Genomic DNA, 16,694 nt, shown 5'->3' on the forward strand with positions numbered 1-16,694 from the left:
GAAAGATAGACAAATGAAACTATTGGTAGCTCAGTCTTTAAAGCTTTATTACAATTTAAAAGCATTAAAAAAGAGAGAAAATGGAAAAATCTTATCAAAGGCTAGAAATGATCATCATACTGAATAGTTGAATTTTCCAGCTTAATGACAATGAAGAATGAAGATAGGTGTTGTAAAGATATGACTTCATTATTGGTATCACTCAGTATTCTCAATTGCAAAAATTGAGTATAGAGCTTTTAAAAGCCTCTGTCAGCATACAGAACTGACAGTTTGGCACATTACTGGAGGAAATGGAATGGGTCAGTGATTTTCAATTCTATGTAAACTGCAAGCCCACAGCCTCGGCTATAACACCAGAATCCAAGACTTCTCTGGACTCTTGCTGTGGTTATTGTTATGCTTCTTGGACCCAGGAATTTTGATCAAGAAAAAGGAAAGACCAGAGAGCACTAAGCTGCTACATGAATGCAGAGGATATTGTCAGTTTTCTCTCAGAAAAAAAAAAAAAATCTATTTTTCTTCCCTTTCCCCAAAGTAACTTCCTTATAATCTAGGAATCCACCTTTGCCAACATGGCTCATGGACTCTGGTGGCAGATGGGCCCATGTTCAGTTCCAGGGGGTTCTGATTGGTGTAAGGGTAATTCTGTCCCTACTGTCATAGCGATTGGTTCTGGAATAGACATGTGTCATAATAACAGATGCTTGCTGGGCACCTTGGGTATTTTCTTTAGCTTTAAGAGTGGGCACCAGACATCTCTTCCTCTGGGCACATTTATGATGTTAGTCCTGGAACTACTACAGCCAACTTGAAGCAGAGACATGGAAAGAGAATAGAGAGAGTCAAAGAGAAACGAACCAGGACCCTGACCCAGTCATCTCTGATCACTGCTTGGAGAGCTGTGAAGTAAAAATTTCCTTAATTGTTCATGAAATTTAAGTGAGCCATTTCTTGCAGCCAAGATTATTCCTACTGATAGAGAAATGAGGTCCACTTCAAGCCCCAGTGGTTCCTAATCCAGAGGACCACTCACAGGGTCTGCTTCAGGTATCCCTTGGCCAATTTGATCTAACAAGGAGGGTCACAGAGATGCTCTCCTCTGCTCCAGACCTATTTTCAAATTTTTTATGTCGTGGTCATGCTCTCCAAACTTCTCTGGTTTGTAAGCCTAGAGCCCTCCTACAAAGGCCACCTTTGCTGGGGTAGATCTTCTGGATGCAGTCTGATCCAGATCCCTCATCTTTGGCGCACAAGTGCCTGCCACGGTCACTCCAGGCTGTGGAGAAATTTCAAAAGATTCTTCTCTCTGGTAGTCCACCAGCTCCAACAAAAATGTCTAATGAAAATATTTGTCTGTGGGAAATTCATTCTCATGCCTGGCTTCTCTAATTTACCAATGCAAATTTAGTTTTTAAACTAATTTTGGTCCAGGCACACAATCAGTTTTGGGAAGACCTATTGAATGCTTGTCAACTAAAAGTAGAAGCTACTGTGATAGAGGTAATTTGACAATAGAAAGTCTTTGTCAGGTGTGAAAATAAAACTGGAATCCTAGATGATCTCTAAGCCCAGTAAGAATAGCTGGCTTGCATTCCTGGGGTAAAATATCTATTGTGGGGGCTACTCTATAATACAAACTTACAGTGAAGCATCTTTGATGTGCATGGTGTAGAATATTGTGAGCCTGCAATCAGATAAGTTTTGTACTTTTGTTTAAATAGAACTGTCAAATCAAGACCAGGAGAAAGTGGGCGGGAGCTGGTGACCCCCCCAATCAGGAATGGTGGGGTAGGGATCACTGTCCTGAGTAAGAGATTTACCTATTGAGGTAGCTTCTGGTTTTATTTATTTACTTTTATTTTTTTTTTAGAGAGTGAGAGAGAGAGCAGGGGAGAGGGTCAGAGTTGGCGGTGGAGGGTGGGGTGGGGGGAGAGGGAGAGAGAGAATCCAATGCAGGCTTCTCGCTGACTCTGGGCTTGATCCCATGACCCTGGGATCGTGACCTGAGCCAAAATCAAGATTTAGACACTCGACTGAGCCACCCAGGCACTCCAGCTTCTAATTTAGAAGCCAGTGGTTCTGTGAAATTGTCTTTCTCTCTGTATATACATATTTAATACATGTATTGCAGGTCACTACACATAAAGGGCCACTGTGTCATATAGTAAGCTTAGGGTGACTACAAAGAATGGCATTTTATTCTTTGGAGGGTCTAAGTGAAAGTGACATAAATCCCCACCACGTTCATATCTGTACTCATGAAATTTTGTTGAGAATTCCTGTGAGAGAGAATGTCTCAGTATTGAGTCAGTTTTGTGGCCTTGAGCTAAGACAGTTGACAAGACATCTTATAATAAGAATAAGAGGGCAAGATGCCCTAAGGGCTTCACATACATTTATATCAAAATGCTGTGAAGGAAAATCAATGTTTTGCTTCTAGCAGTGAAAATCCAAACCTCACCAAATTACTAGGGATGAACACTTTATTTTCAAACATCAGAGAGGGGGATAACCTCCCCCACCAAGCTGAACAAATCCTTTACCATGACTCTGGGTATAACAGTGTGGTAGGCTTGGCAGTGACCTTATTTTGGAACCACAATGACCTCATTCCTCCTTTCATCCAAGCCTTTTTTCTGTTAAGTTTATTTATTTATTTTGGGAGAGAGAGAGAGAGATTGAGAGAGAGAGAGAGAGAGAGAGAGAGAGAGAGAAAGCAGGGCAGGGGCAGAGAGAAAGAGAAAGAGAAAATCCCAATGTGGAGCTTGAACTCACAAACCGTGAGAGATCATGACCTGAGCCAAAATCAAGAGTCAGAAGCTGAACTGAATCACCCAGGCTCCCCATCCTAGTCTTTTTTTTTTTTTTTAAATTTGTTTTTTTTAATGTTTTATTATTTACTTTTGAGACAGAGAGAGACAGAGCATGAATGGGGGACGGTCAGAGAGAGAGGGAGACACAGAATCCGAATCGGGCTCCAGGCTCTGAGCTGTCAGCACAGAGCCCGACACGGGGCACGAACCCACATACCACGAGATCGTGACCTGAGCCGAATAGGACACCCAACCGACTGAGCCACCCAGGCGCCCCCCTAGTCTTTTTTTTAAAATGACCTCAGGGAAGCCTTTCCTGATCACTCCATCTAATATTTCACATCCTCTTTCTCTGCATCATGTTTCTGTAACACTCGTCTTGCCCAGAAGTAGCATCTTAGAGAAGGATTCGAGTGCAAGTAGTTGGCATGGGGGTGATCCCCAGAAGGCCAGTGGCGTGTGGGAGACTGAAACAGGAGTGGGTAGGAAGCCAGTTCAGGGTGCGGCAGTCAGCAGTTTACTGCTGTGGGCAGCTGGGACTCAGTTCTGCCAGGGCCTCTGGGAAACTGCACGGACATGCCTTGGAGGATGTCTGAAGCATCAGGAAGTTGGCGTGTTTATCCATCAGTTCTCATCAGTGGGTGTTGAGAGCTGCTGTGGGGGCTGGGGTTGCTGGTGGTGGTTGCGACTTTAACTTCCCAGTGGTTCCTGTCTCTGAGCTTGGACAGGTGTCCTCCAGCTGCCAGAGAAAGCCCTCTGCTTTGCAGAGGCTCCCAATAGGAGGTGGGAACAGAGTCCAAGGGAATCTGAGAGGGCACTGATCGTATCTGCTAGAGGATTTGTTACTCTCTAGTGGACTGTATATTTGTTTATTTTTATTGTCTATTTCCTACTATAATGTAAACTTCATGAAGACGGGGATTTTTCTGTTTTGTTCACTGAATGGCACTGGAAGCATGGTCTCTGAATTATTCACTCAACATTTAACAACACCATTTAGTGCCTACCTGAACCCTGTACCGCTCTCACACTCTCTGACACTATGGTCTCCAAGGGGCTGTGTTGATTCCCATGGTCTTTATACCTAATCCTTAGCCTGTACCTAGTCAAGATGAAGAATTACAAGGGGGAAGATGATAATTAGACAAACACTGTTGTTGTAATGCGTATTATTGTAACTAAATGAATAACTATGATGGCATGAACTGCTAGGTCAGAGAAAGATCACTTGGGAGTGGAAGAGAAAATGAAAGCAGCAGATTACAGTGCTTACTCCAACCCCAGCTTCCACAGACAGCCTCCTTGCTAACTCAGTCTGGACATGTGGAACCCCAAATCCAAAGCGTGTCTCTGGCTGATGGCAGGGTTCAGGTCTCATAACCAAGAAAGATGCTTTTGCTTTGGACTCCATGCTTCAGTCAATGCAGACTTAGATCTGCCAAATGGCACAGATGACTCATTGGGTGTGTAATTAGCAGCTATTCCAGAGCATTTTAAAAACATGTACGACTGTTAAATTACATCACACCTGCCCTGGATTTTTTCCTGTCACACTAAGTCCAAGTTTAGAATATTTATCTCAAAATATTTGGCTTATCTTTGCAGCCCATCACTGGGCTCTCTCTGAATCCCAGTTTTATCCCTGGTACCTTCCTGGTATTTCTCAATTTTACAAGTCAATGTTTTTTCTGTTTATTTTTATTTATTTTGAGAGAGAGATAGCAAGTCAGGGAGGGGCAGAGAGAGGGAGACAGAGAATACCAAACAGGCTTCACACTGTCAGTGCAGAGCTTGATGTGGGGCTGGATCTCATGAACCGTGAGATCATGGCCTGAGCCGAAGTCAAGAGTGGGTTGCTTAACTGACTGAGCCACCCAGGTGCCCCATTTACAAGCCAATGTCTAGCTCTCACTTACCTGCCCTGTCCTTTCACTCTCCTCCATCGAATGCTCACTCCCACCCACCCCTGCCCTTTCCAACACACGATAGATGTGATTACTATTCTTGAAAACTGAGTCGTAGGGCATCTTAGAACTTCAGTCAATAGGAAATATAAATGAATTTTTTGTATATAGCCACACCTCTTTCCCTTATATTAGTGGTATTCCTCAAGGATTGAAGGTTGAAACCCCTTTCAAGTTGCATTTACACAGTTTCTAACTTTGAAGTGTTCCTCTGCAGTCGAAACTGCAGGCAGCCAAACGTCTGGATACCCAGTGCAAAGTATCAATTGTTCTTGTTAACATTTTGTAGTGTGGTTTCTGGTTGGAGACTTTTCTCTACCCAACAGAGGAGTATACACTGTTTTCAAATAATTCGTGGGAACCTCTAGAGTATATCCCCAATGTTGGAGAGGAAATTTATTTCTAAATGCAAATCCAAATAGTTTTTAAGTGTAACTATAGAGAGGAAAATTCAGGGACGTGTGTTTATGCAGGCCCATCTGGCTTGGAGGTAAAAACCTCAAGAAGAGGTAGCTTTTGCTAAATAAGGTCATCATCAAAATAACATTTCTGAATATTATTTATCCTGCGTTATTATGCTGGGCACTGCACAGAGCAAAGTGGTCATATCCAAGCACCCGGGAGAATTAAAATGTGGTTGGGAGGTCCTGTACCCCAACTCATCAAGGTTTACAAAGGGGACCAGTGAGTAGAGGAATGAGTACTAGTGGGACCCTTCTGTCCCAAAGATGCTATGTGGACAGAGCAAATCCGCCGCATTATAAGGTCACATCTACCAGAGCCACATGGGTGTTGCCTAAGACCTCGGTTTTCCATCTCCAGAAGTAACAACAGGGGCACAAACAAGCAAATGAACAAACCACGTGGTTGTGCAAACACTACAAAAGTAGACAGAGAAAAAGCCTTTACATTATGTTAAAAAAATTAGGGCCAACAAAATGTACATTTTTATCTCTGAGCTCCCTTGGTGTTTCATAAAGGTTTTCTCCCAAGTAAAACAATGAGCTTGCTGGTGTGATGAATTCACAGACGCCTCCTTTGGCGTGAAGTATTCCTGTGTTGCAAATCACTGATTTTATTAGATGGCACCTCTAGCAGCAGTCTAATGCTGCCTCATGAAAAATCCATAACAATTCAATCTAATTTTAATGATTCTGGAAAATAATAGTACGTATTTGAGAACGGGCCACTTGCTCATATTCCTACTTTCCTGTCATGTCTGTTAAAGTGAATGTGATTCATGGACTTTTGTGGCTATTTTTTTTTTAAACAGTGTATCAACCCAACTCAGTTTATATCTTTATCTTCACATATCCTCCCTTCTCTGTGTATTTCTCGCATCTTGCATATGTTTACAGCTTGTTTACTTATTCATTTGGTTTCTAAGCTCATTGGAGGAAGATCAAAACTAACTCAGTTGAACATTTAAACCCATTATGACCCTTCTTCACAGAAAAATGCACATAATGGCTTTCTTTTTTGTTTTAGAGTGTAGCTGAAAATAACTATACCTGACGATTCTCTTCAGGCATATAATTAGAGAGCAGGAGGAGTTTCTAAGATAAACAGAAAATTGACGAAAGCCAATCTTAGAGTAGATTGTAACTCTGTCCTATTTGCCTTTTGATTCCTTTTGTTTACTTATGTGTAAATCTCTATTCATGTGACACCTTCATTGTGTGAAAGTCATGCTATTTTCCTGTCAGGGTAAACCCTCTGGGAATACACAAGAACTTGATGTGTGGTCTCAAATAGGTCACTATCTTTTTTTTTTTTTAATATGGTTACAATAATTCATCTTCTAGAAGCCTAATACTGGAAGAGAACAGGATACTACTGTATTTTTGTATGATCTAATTCTTGTGTATTAGCATTACCATCTATCACTAATTAGAATGTACACAACCTTCAATATCTCAGGGTAAGAGAATACGTTACTTCTTGAGTTCCATAGTTGTTCACATTCCTTTTCTAGATATACATAGTTATTAGATTATGTTCATTGCGTGATTTTTCCTGTCAGGATCATCATTTACCAACAGCAAATATGTAGTTTGCTAATAAAATATTAGCCTATACCTATGTTTCTATTCCTGTTTTCTGGTACATATGCTTTTAGTGTGATGTATTTCTATTGGTGTACAATTTTAGCAAGATGAAGACAGTTGGTATTATTCCTTTGTTTTATTACATTTTAATGGTTTTAACCACCATTTGTTGTCTGCTGCTATTAAGAAATCTAATCTTGGGGTGCCTGGGTGGCTCAGTCGGTTAAGCATCCAACTTCGGCTCAGGTCATGATCTCACTACTTGTGAGTTTGAGCCCCGCATCAGGCTCTGCGCTGACAGTTCAGAGCCTGGAGCCTACTTTGGGTTCTGTGTCTCCCTCTCTTTCTGCCCATCTCTCATTTATGCTCTCTGTCTCTCAAAAATAAATAAAGATTAAACAATTAAAAAAAAGAAATCTATCCTTGAATAGATAATATAACACTTTGAAAATAAGTGGAAACAAGGATTTCCTAAAAGAAAATCAGAGTACTGAAATAATGGTAGAAGTCTGTTCAGTTGCCTCAGTTTTCCTAGTTAGAACAGAGTAGTCTGGAGAGATACAATTGAAATAAATGCAAGGTTTGTTGACTTTGCTACGTGCATATGCACACCTATGTAGGAGTGTTTGCCCAAATCACCATCTGTGGAGGTCAGGGAGGTCACAGTCTGCTATATGACATATTACATAAACAGTACTTCTGAGAACATTGGCGATCACCCCTGGAGGGGTGTGTCATTTCATGGGTCAGATTCCATCTATATTTCTAAGTCCTGCCTTCCTGAACTTTAAAGCCAGATATACCTGTCTCATCCTATTGTCCCTCAGGTTAGTAAAAGATTTATTAACATACAAAAAGGTAAGAGAACCTAGTCCAGACAGCCTGTTTATCTAGAAAACTACTGATTTGGATCATACCATGTAAAATCTACTTTCAAAAATCCAAAGGAGAAATAAGTAACTTAATATATGAATTTTGGCTGATTTTTCTTGTGGTGGATGGAAATGTCAATGAACCATTCATACATTCTCTAGGGAATTACAGAATATTTGTCTTTAAGTGGGTTTTTGTTAAGTATGAAAATCTCTTACTGCAGTCTTTTTTTTCCTCCAGAGAGATCTGCTAGTGGGTAGGCTGTGGAATAGTTGATGCTTTCTCTTTTTCAGACCATGTCAGTATTTGTATTTTAGCACTTACAACATATAGGTTTGGTCTCTCTAATTCCTAAGACAATCCTTGATTGATCTTGAACACGGTGGGCTTTATTATGGTAGACTTGGCCTCATGAATTGGTGGGCATAGAATTACTGGTGCAGTGCTATGTTCTGTATCCAGGGTGCTTGGAATAATGCTAGGGTTGTCAGGCAGAGGTACTTTGGGCATATTCATGCTTCAATATACATATGATGCCTTATCAAGATGATTATTTCTTTTGCATGATGACTCATCCTAATACTACCATATTGAATTGTCCTCTTCTTGACCACTTTTCTGAATGTTCTTCCTTGGCCTTCCAGCCCTACTTTCAAGACACTTAAGTTGCTGGGACATAAAAATAAGATAGAAGAAATCCAATTGTCTAGAAAGTAGTAAAGAACATCTCTAGAGCATCTGGGGAAATTTTTCTGGTGTAGCCTAACTCCTGTCCACTCACTCTGGATTCTGGCAGTTTTGCTTATAACTCTTATGGCTCCTAGACAATGAGAAGCCTGACTGGGGAGAGAGTTTGCACCTTGCATTCACTGTCTCTTTTTTTCATAACTTTTCCTCAGCTCCTGAAGTTCTCCACAGTATCAGAGTAATGGATCTATGATGCTGTAGGTGGTTGGTGCAGCAGTATGGGGAAAACGTTTAACATTGTTCCAAGGGATATATAAAAACCACAAAATAAATGTGGTACAGTTCCCCAAAGGTCAAAGTATTTTTTCTTAAAGCTCTACAATTTAGGTTGGGCTCACCGGGGTGATTCTGATGCTCTGCATGTGACTGCTTGAACTAGAATATTTAAGGTGGCTTCTTTACTCACATGTTTGGTGCCTCAGGTGTGAGGGCTGTAAGAAGTGGGGTTAGCCAGCCAGGCAGCTCTCCCTCTTTCCACATGGTCTCTCCATTCGGGGAGTGAGACCTTTTATATGGTGACCCAAGGCCAAACTGTGAAATCACTTATCAAGTTTCTGCTTGCATCATAGTTGCTAATGTCCCATTGACCAAAGTAAGTCACGTGACCCAGCCTAGAATCAGTGTGGAGAGGGATTGAAGTCTAAAGGCATGATTCATTGGGGGTTGCCTACCACATGGAGGAATTACCTGAATTTTAGCAATGAAACAGGTAATTTCAAGATTTCAAGATTGTCTTTATGGTGGGCCAAGACTCATGTACTCTGGATAATGCATTTACTCTTCTCTGTTGCTGAGAACTGACCCAGGCCAGTTTGGCATGCCCATCTATTAGGTTCTTTTGGTATATCCTCGGAGATATTAATGGTTAGAGGTAAAGAGGGTCAACTGCTCTTTTATAACTTTGTATCAGGTTATGAAGGAAAGCAAGTCTCAGATCAAATTCTGCCATTCACATAGACATTTCTATAGGCAGGCATAAAATAATCCTAAATTATTTAGGGATCTCACCCAGGGCTCCATTCCTAAGGACAAAGATTCCAGGGCTCCCAAGAGTCTTACCTTCCTTTCCTTTTTTTTTTTTTCAGTCATAGATAGTGTCTATAAAATATTGTAGCCAATTTGTATTTCTCCACTGCCACTGACTTCCCAAATGAAAGCCTCATTTGTATCAATTAACAAGCCACTAATTCCACCAATGAAAATCCACTTCTAACATTATTCTGACTAGGAAAGCTCTGGTAGTGGAGGGAGAAAACAATGTCTGAAGGCTTTTTAGTCATTACCTCTAGTGTATGACTTTTCTAATAAAATTTAGCTAATCATCTCCAGACTGTGGATTTCTGACCAGGGCAACATCTTATCCCAACAGTGTAATTGTAACTGACACACACTATCTATACTAGGGAATATTAAAGAATAGGTACTGTAGCGTGTACCTTAAAGGGTGCTTGCTTTGGTGGAAAAAATTGAGAAGCCTTCAGCAGCGTATAGGAAATTGGGACCTTGAGGATTATGCTTTGTGGATTCATTGCTTTTGGAAACAGCAACATCCTAGTTCTCAGGTAACTTGTTTCTAAAAACATTTTTTTTTAAATGTTTACTTATTTTTGAGAGAGAGAGAGAGAGAGAGAGAGAGATTGGGGGAGGGGCACAGAGAGAGGGAGACACAGAATCTGAAGCAGGCTCCAGGCTCTGAGCTGTCAGCACATAGCCTGACGTGGGGCTCGAACCCACAAACTGTGAGATCATGACCTGAGCTGAAGGCAGATGCTTAACCAACTGAGCCACTCAGGTGCTCCGGTAACTGTTTCTAAAACTGAGTTTTGTGCACATATGAAAATTCCATGATATGTGAAAATTTTATGAAAGTATTTTACTTATTATTATTAACTATTTTAAACATATACAAGTGTAGAAGCTGTACCCATCACCTAGCTTCCATGACTATCAATATATGACCAAACTGTTTAATCTCTTCTTTATTCTCCCTGCTTTCCACCCAGCTGCCTGATTTTAAAGTAAGTCCCAGGTATCATGTCATGTCATCTGTAAATACTTTGGTGTATTTTTCTAAAAGCAGATAAGAATTCTTATTAACATAAGCATAATACTATTAATTCATCTAAAAAATGAACAGTTCCTCGATATTTAGTGTTCAAATTTCTCTGAATCATAAATGTCTATAATTGGCTTGTTTGATTCTGGATTCAAACAAGGCCCAGAGATTACATTTGATTGATATGCACCTTGGGTCCCGAACAGAGTTTCCAAATGTCAACGCTATTGACACTGGACTGGATAGTTATTTGCAATAGGGGACAGTCCCATGCATTACAGGATACTTAGTAGCATCCTTCACCTCTGGCTTCCAAATGCCAATAGCACCAGCCCTCAATGCGTCAACCAGAAATGTCTCTAAATATTGCCCAATGTCCTGTAGGAGTAAAATTGCCTTAGTTGAGAGCCACTGATCTAGCATTCATGTTTAAATTTCTGGCGAAAATAGTTCACAGTTGGTATTGTATATTTGTTGTTGCATCATATCACAAAGCATAAAATAATTGTTTATCTCTTTTTGATTAATGATTTCATGTGTTGTCTACCTGATTTATCCATGCTAAAGTTTCTCATTTGTTTTTCACCCAAGAATTTTAATAGCCATTGATGATTGTTTTATTAGGGATTGCAAAATGGGGATTTTACAGTTTTATCATTCTTTCTACATTTATCAGCTGGGATTCTAGTATAAAGAAAAATGTTTCCTTATCAATGATTTGATTACACTGTAAATGAAGAAACACTATTCCTCTACTCACAACATTTCTGACACTAACTATGTGGATTTTTCACCAAGTAATCTTCTACCTGCAGGTTAAGGGTTCGGTCTCACAAGATTGCCCCCTACTTCTGATGCCAGTTGCAAGTCCCAGATTGTTACCTATACTTTGGACCAATCAGCTATAAATCGGGGGGTCTTATGACCCCCTCCTTGGGTTCAGTAACTTGCTAGAGAAGTGCACAGAACTCAGGGAAACACTTTACTTACTAGATCACCAGTTTATTATAAAGGGTACACTCAGGAATAGCCAAATGGAAGAGACACATAGGGCAAGGTATTGGGAACAGATACAGGTACATGGCACAGAGCTTCCATGCTCTCTGGGCATGCCACTGTCCCAAGATGTGTTCACCTATCTGGGAGCTCTCTGAACCCTGTTGTTCAGGGTTTTTATGGAAGTTCCATTATATCAATTAAATCATTGGGTATTCTGATTGAGCTCAACCCCTAGTCCCTCTCCCCTTGGAGGTTGTTGGTTGGGCTGAAAATTCCAGTCCTCTAATCACACGGTTGGTTCATCAGCCAACCAGCCCCCGCCCTCCAAGAGTCACTGTTAGCATAAAATCAGGTGTGGTTAAAAGGGGTTTATCATGAATAACAAAAGATGCTCTTTCCACTCTTTATCACTGACAAAATTGTAAGGGTTTTAGATGCATGTTCTGTGCCAGGAATTGGGGATAAAAGCCAATTATATATTTCATTATTTTACAAGATCATGCTCCATCCCCTGGCCTTTGGACACAGATGCCTTACAGTAAACTGCTTGTACAAGTCAAAAGATACTAGCACATTACTAGAATCCATTTAATCATTATCCAGTCCATCATCATATTGTATGAAAATGTCTCCCAGGGAGACACCACTCAGGTTTGCAGGCTTTCATCAATCTTGTCAGGTTCCAAAAGGAGGAGAGGGGTGGGGGGTCTCAGCAATATATGTTCTTCATTTGCTTTTTTCACTTAACAATATATCTTGAAGAATACTCTATAGCAGCGTTTATCAATAGCAGCACTATGGACCAGATGATTCTTTGTTGTAGGGAACTGTTCTGTATATTGAAGGATATGTAGCATCCCTGGCTTCCACCCACCTGATACCAGGAGCACCTCTATCTGCCATTAGACAATCAGCAATGTCTCCAGACATTGCCAAATATCTCTTGGGGTGGGGGGAGCCAAAACCATCCGTAGCTGAGAACCAGTGCTTTGTAACAATGTTGAGAGCTTTCTCATTCCTTTTTAAGACAGCACTATACTCCATTTTGTGACTGTACCATAGTTTATTAAGTAACAACCTACGGATGAGCATTTAGGTTGTTAACAGTGTTTCACTATTACAAAATGTACTACAGTGAATGGTGTTTTGCCTACATCATTTTATGTTTTCACTAGTGTATTTGTGATAGGATTCCGAGAAGTAGGATTGCTAGGTCAATGGGTAAACATGTGTGTGTGATCTATCTCGAATTCCCCACCTTGGGGGTTGTACTATTTTTCATTCCCTACAGCAAGGTATGGAAGTGCATGTTTTCCTATAGCCTCACCATAGAGCATGTTACATATTTGGAATTTTGTTCGTATGTTTAAGAGACATTGGCTTTAGATTTTAAGTCAAAGAAAGTTTTCTCCATTTTCATATTATAAAAGAATGACCTATGTTTTCTCCTACTACTTACATATGTCTAGGTTTAACATTTAGATCCATTTGGAATTTATTCTGGTTTATGGTATGAGGAATAGTTTCAATTTTATATTTTTCTATATAGCTAACCAGCCACCCATTAGGTAGACAATTTCTTCCATACTGATTTGAGATTGTGCCTTTATAACATCCTAAACTTCCATATTCAATTTGACATAGTTTTGGATTTTCATTTCTTTTTCTATTAGTCTATCAATGCATGTGCCTATACCAAAGGCTTTATAATATGTGCCTGGTAGGGCTATCTTTCCTGTCCCACTATTTGTTGTTGTTGTTGTTGTTGTTAAATTCACAAAACAACTTAGGGAGAACTGACATTTTCATAATGCTGAGTTTTTCTATCCAAAATTATGACATGTCTGTCCATTTATTCAAGCCCTCTTCTATGTCTTGCAGGAGTGTTTTATAGTCTATAAACATTTTGGTCATCATACAACTCAAAGAGGAAGGCCCTCCTTCTCCCATTTCACTCACAGGGCACACACGTTTTGAGACTCATCTTTTCATTTTTGTTGTCATGATCATTGAAACCTGATTCTACCTTTCTGGAAACTTGGGAGGTAGGGAGATGAATTGCATATAGAAGGAATATGGGCTTTGGAGTTAGGCTGCCTTTGGTTTGAATTTGGTTCTGTCATTTATCAGCTCTGTAATTGTGAGCAAGTCCTCCTTGGAAATTTAGAGATTTTTACCTTTTACTGTAATAAAGATGGAAAGAGATAACATATGTAAAGCAGCTAGCACAGTGCCTGACACGAATAAGAGCTCAGTTTCCATGGTAGCAGATACTAGGTGGAGTCACTTAATTTTCCCAGTAAGTATCCTGGTTGTGAACAATTTTCCAGTATGGAATTAAAAACCATATCACCGGCCTTCTGTGTGTTTGAAACATAGGTATCTCCTACATCACATATCTGTCTAAAAAAAGAAATCCATCCACCTTCTATCCATGTTAATTTCATCCATGCTTGGCAATACCATGCTGCTTTGTGCTTTTTCTCTTTTTCCATGAGTTGGCATTTTTTTAGACTTTACATTTTGTCTCATTTTGACAAAATGCTGGAATAACCTGCAAGTCGTGGTAGAAGTTTCACTCATCTGAACAGTGATGGATCATCTTTTCTAGGAAGCCATCAATCAACAGCAGCTAACAAGAATATGGAGTGGGGCAGGAGTGGGAGGGGGCCTGAAGGTCACTTTACTTGGTTCACTGACTACTTGCCACGAACCCTTTTGATTGATGTTGTGGAAATTTCTGCTGATAGCATCACTATTTCAGGACAGCGTTGACTTGCTTTCCCTGAGCGGATTTCTGATTTTAGTTGAGAATCAGCATTCTAAACTTTTGAAATTTCATGCAGACAGCAGCATTAATTGAGCACCCACTGAATACTGAGCACTGTGCAACGGAGTTAAAAGTCAGTAGAAGGCCCAGTGGTGGCCTGTCCCAGGCTGGGTGTCTGGGTTAGGCCCGGCTACACTCTGGGGACATGGGCCTGACTGGTCCACTTAGAGAGCCAAGGAAGGTGGGCTGGTCAGTGCTCAACTACCAAGGAGTGTTGGTTCACTGAGGGAAGAGTCATTATGGGGAAACCGAGTTAGGGAGCAGGAGTGAAGTTGGGATTCTCTTTTGGAGAACAGAGAATGAAATTTGGTGCTGTGGCCAACAGAGCAAGAAGAGGCAGTCCTGTAGTCCTAAAGCCTTGGTTGAAAGCTGTAGAGGCTGAGCAGATGGTGGGGCAGGAGTTAGGCCAAGGTCAGAGGCAAATAGCCAGCATTTCTCTTGAGAGATGGGTTGTGCTGACAGAGTGTGGGGTATAGTGCACATTTTTCAAAGGGCAGTCCTAGACATCTCCAGGAGTCAACCACTGAGCAGTGGCCCCTCATCTTAAAGGGACCCTATCCTCAGGTCAAAGAGATTCTGTGCCTGTAGCTAATAGGCTCAGCACTCTATAAGCAAAACTGCTGTACAAGGCAGGGACAGAATTATACATACATATATATATATATATATATATATATATATATATATATATATACACATACCCACACACAGCAGGGACAGATCTATATGTATGATTCTGTCCCTGCTGTGTACAGCAGTATATATATATATATATATATACATATATACACACACACATATATATATATGTGTGTATATATGTATATATACACATATATATGTGTATATATGTATATATACACACATATATATATATGTGTATATATATATATAGAGAGAGAGAGAGAGAGAGAGAGAGAGAGAGAGAGAGAATGAAAAGAGCAGAGGAGGAGGGGCAGAGAGAGGGAGAGAAAGAATCCCAGTCAGGCTCTGCGTTGTCAGTGCAGAGCCCAATGCAGGGCTCGAACCCATGAACTGTGAGATCATGACCTGAGCTGAAATCAAGACTCACTTAACCTACTAAGCCACCCAGGCGCCCTGGAGGACAGAATCATATTAATAATTCCATCTATATTTAATGCTTCACAGTGTTATCTCTTGTTTTACCACACAAGTATAAATGCTGTCCTTTTCCTATGAAGAGGATTCTAATGGCTTCCCATTAACTCTTGTCCTTGGCATTGTTTTCCCTAAAGTGTTTATGGACTTGGGTTGATTAGACCCAGTTCTGAGGAGTCAGGAGTTAGAATTGTCAGAGTGAAACCATGTATTGTCTACATACACACTTCTGTGGTATGCACACACACTCACTTATTCAACTGAACATTCTTATTGTGCATCCATTAGGTAGCAGGTACTGCTTTGGTGCTATAGACGTACAAATATTTCTATGTAAAGGATATATCTATATGTTTATTATGCCATACTATCACCTCTTATCCAGAGGTCAGACTGGTGGCAGCCTCAACCATTCAGAATGTAAGTTGGAAAAAGGCAACAAGAGAGGCTTGAAGCTGCAAACTGCTGAGGACTTGATTCCTTAGGAAAGACAGAATTGCCCTCAGGCAGTGGCTCAGAACAACTACGTGTGTAAGGCAGCAGATGATAGCGGCAGGACTCACTGACCTCGTGAGAAATGATAGCTGACAGCAGCGGGAGGAGACGGAAGAACTCTCGAGAGCAGAAGCATTTCTTTTGAATTCTCCCTTGTTCTTCGGCACAGTGGTCCGAGGCCATTAGGAGTAAGCAACCACAAGGACCACAAGAAACTTTTGAGCGCAGTACTGCATTAAATAGCCCCACACTTGATGTTCGTAATGGTACTAGTTCATATTTGCGTAGCTTTTTTTTTTTTTAACACTATTCTTTACATTACATGGTCTTATTGAGTCAAAGGCAACCCCCCTATGGCAGCATGTATGAGAATCACCCAGAGGGTTTGTTAGAATAGGTTGCTAGAGCCCAGCCCTAGAGTTTCTGATTCAGTAGGTCTGGGGTGGGGCCCCCAAATCTGCCTAACAAATTCCCGTATGTTGATGATATTGCTGGTTCAGGGCCATCACCCTATGGGGGGGTATGTTTGGCCTCTTGTATTACTATTGTCTCTATTTTCCAAGGAGAGGAAATAGGGTTTCAGAGAAGCCAAGTACTTAACCAAGGCCACAAAGGTGGCAGAGTTTAAGTGTTCTGAGAATAAGTGTTTTTTGAACTATGTGCTGTTGTCTCAGATTTTTTTCCTTAAGAATTAAGAGAAGGTTTAGTACGTTTTAGATTTTCATCAAAATGCTTGGAATTAAAAAC

The 16,694-nt window shown here is 40.6% G+C and overlaps 1 protein-coding gene across 5 annotated transcripts in view; it reads left to right on the forward strand.

Annotated features, from left to right (window-relative positions):
• Positions 1 to 731: 731 nt before the first annotated feature.
• RASGEF1B (RasGEF domain family member 1B) overlaps positions 732 to 16,694 on the forward strand; it is a 642,397-nt gene continuing 626,434 nt past the window's right edge. For 4 of the 5 annotated variants that reach the window (XM_042936076.1, XM_042936078.1, XM_042936079.1 and 1 more), the window contains exon 1: positions 732 to 909. The gene's annotated coding sequence lies outside the window, so the exon portion shown is untranslated. The remainder of the gene's footprint in view (positions 910 to 16,694) is intronic. The other variant, XM_042936085.1, reaches the window with a different exon arrangement.

The sequence above is a fragment of the Panthera leo genome, chromosome B1, assembly GCF_018350215.1.
Source record: "Panthera leo isolate Ple1 chromosome B1, P.leo_Ple1_pat1.1, whole genome shotgun sequence".
In the NCBI taxonomy this organism is placed as follows: domain Eukaryota; kingdom Metazoa; phylum Chordata; class Mammalia; order Carnivora; family Felidae; genus Panthera; species Panthera leo.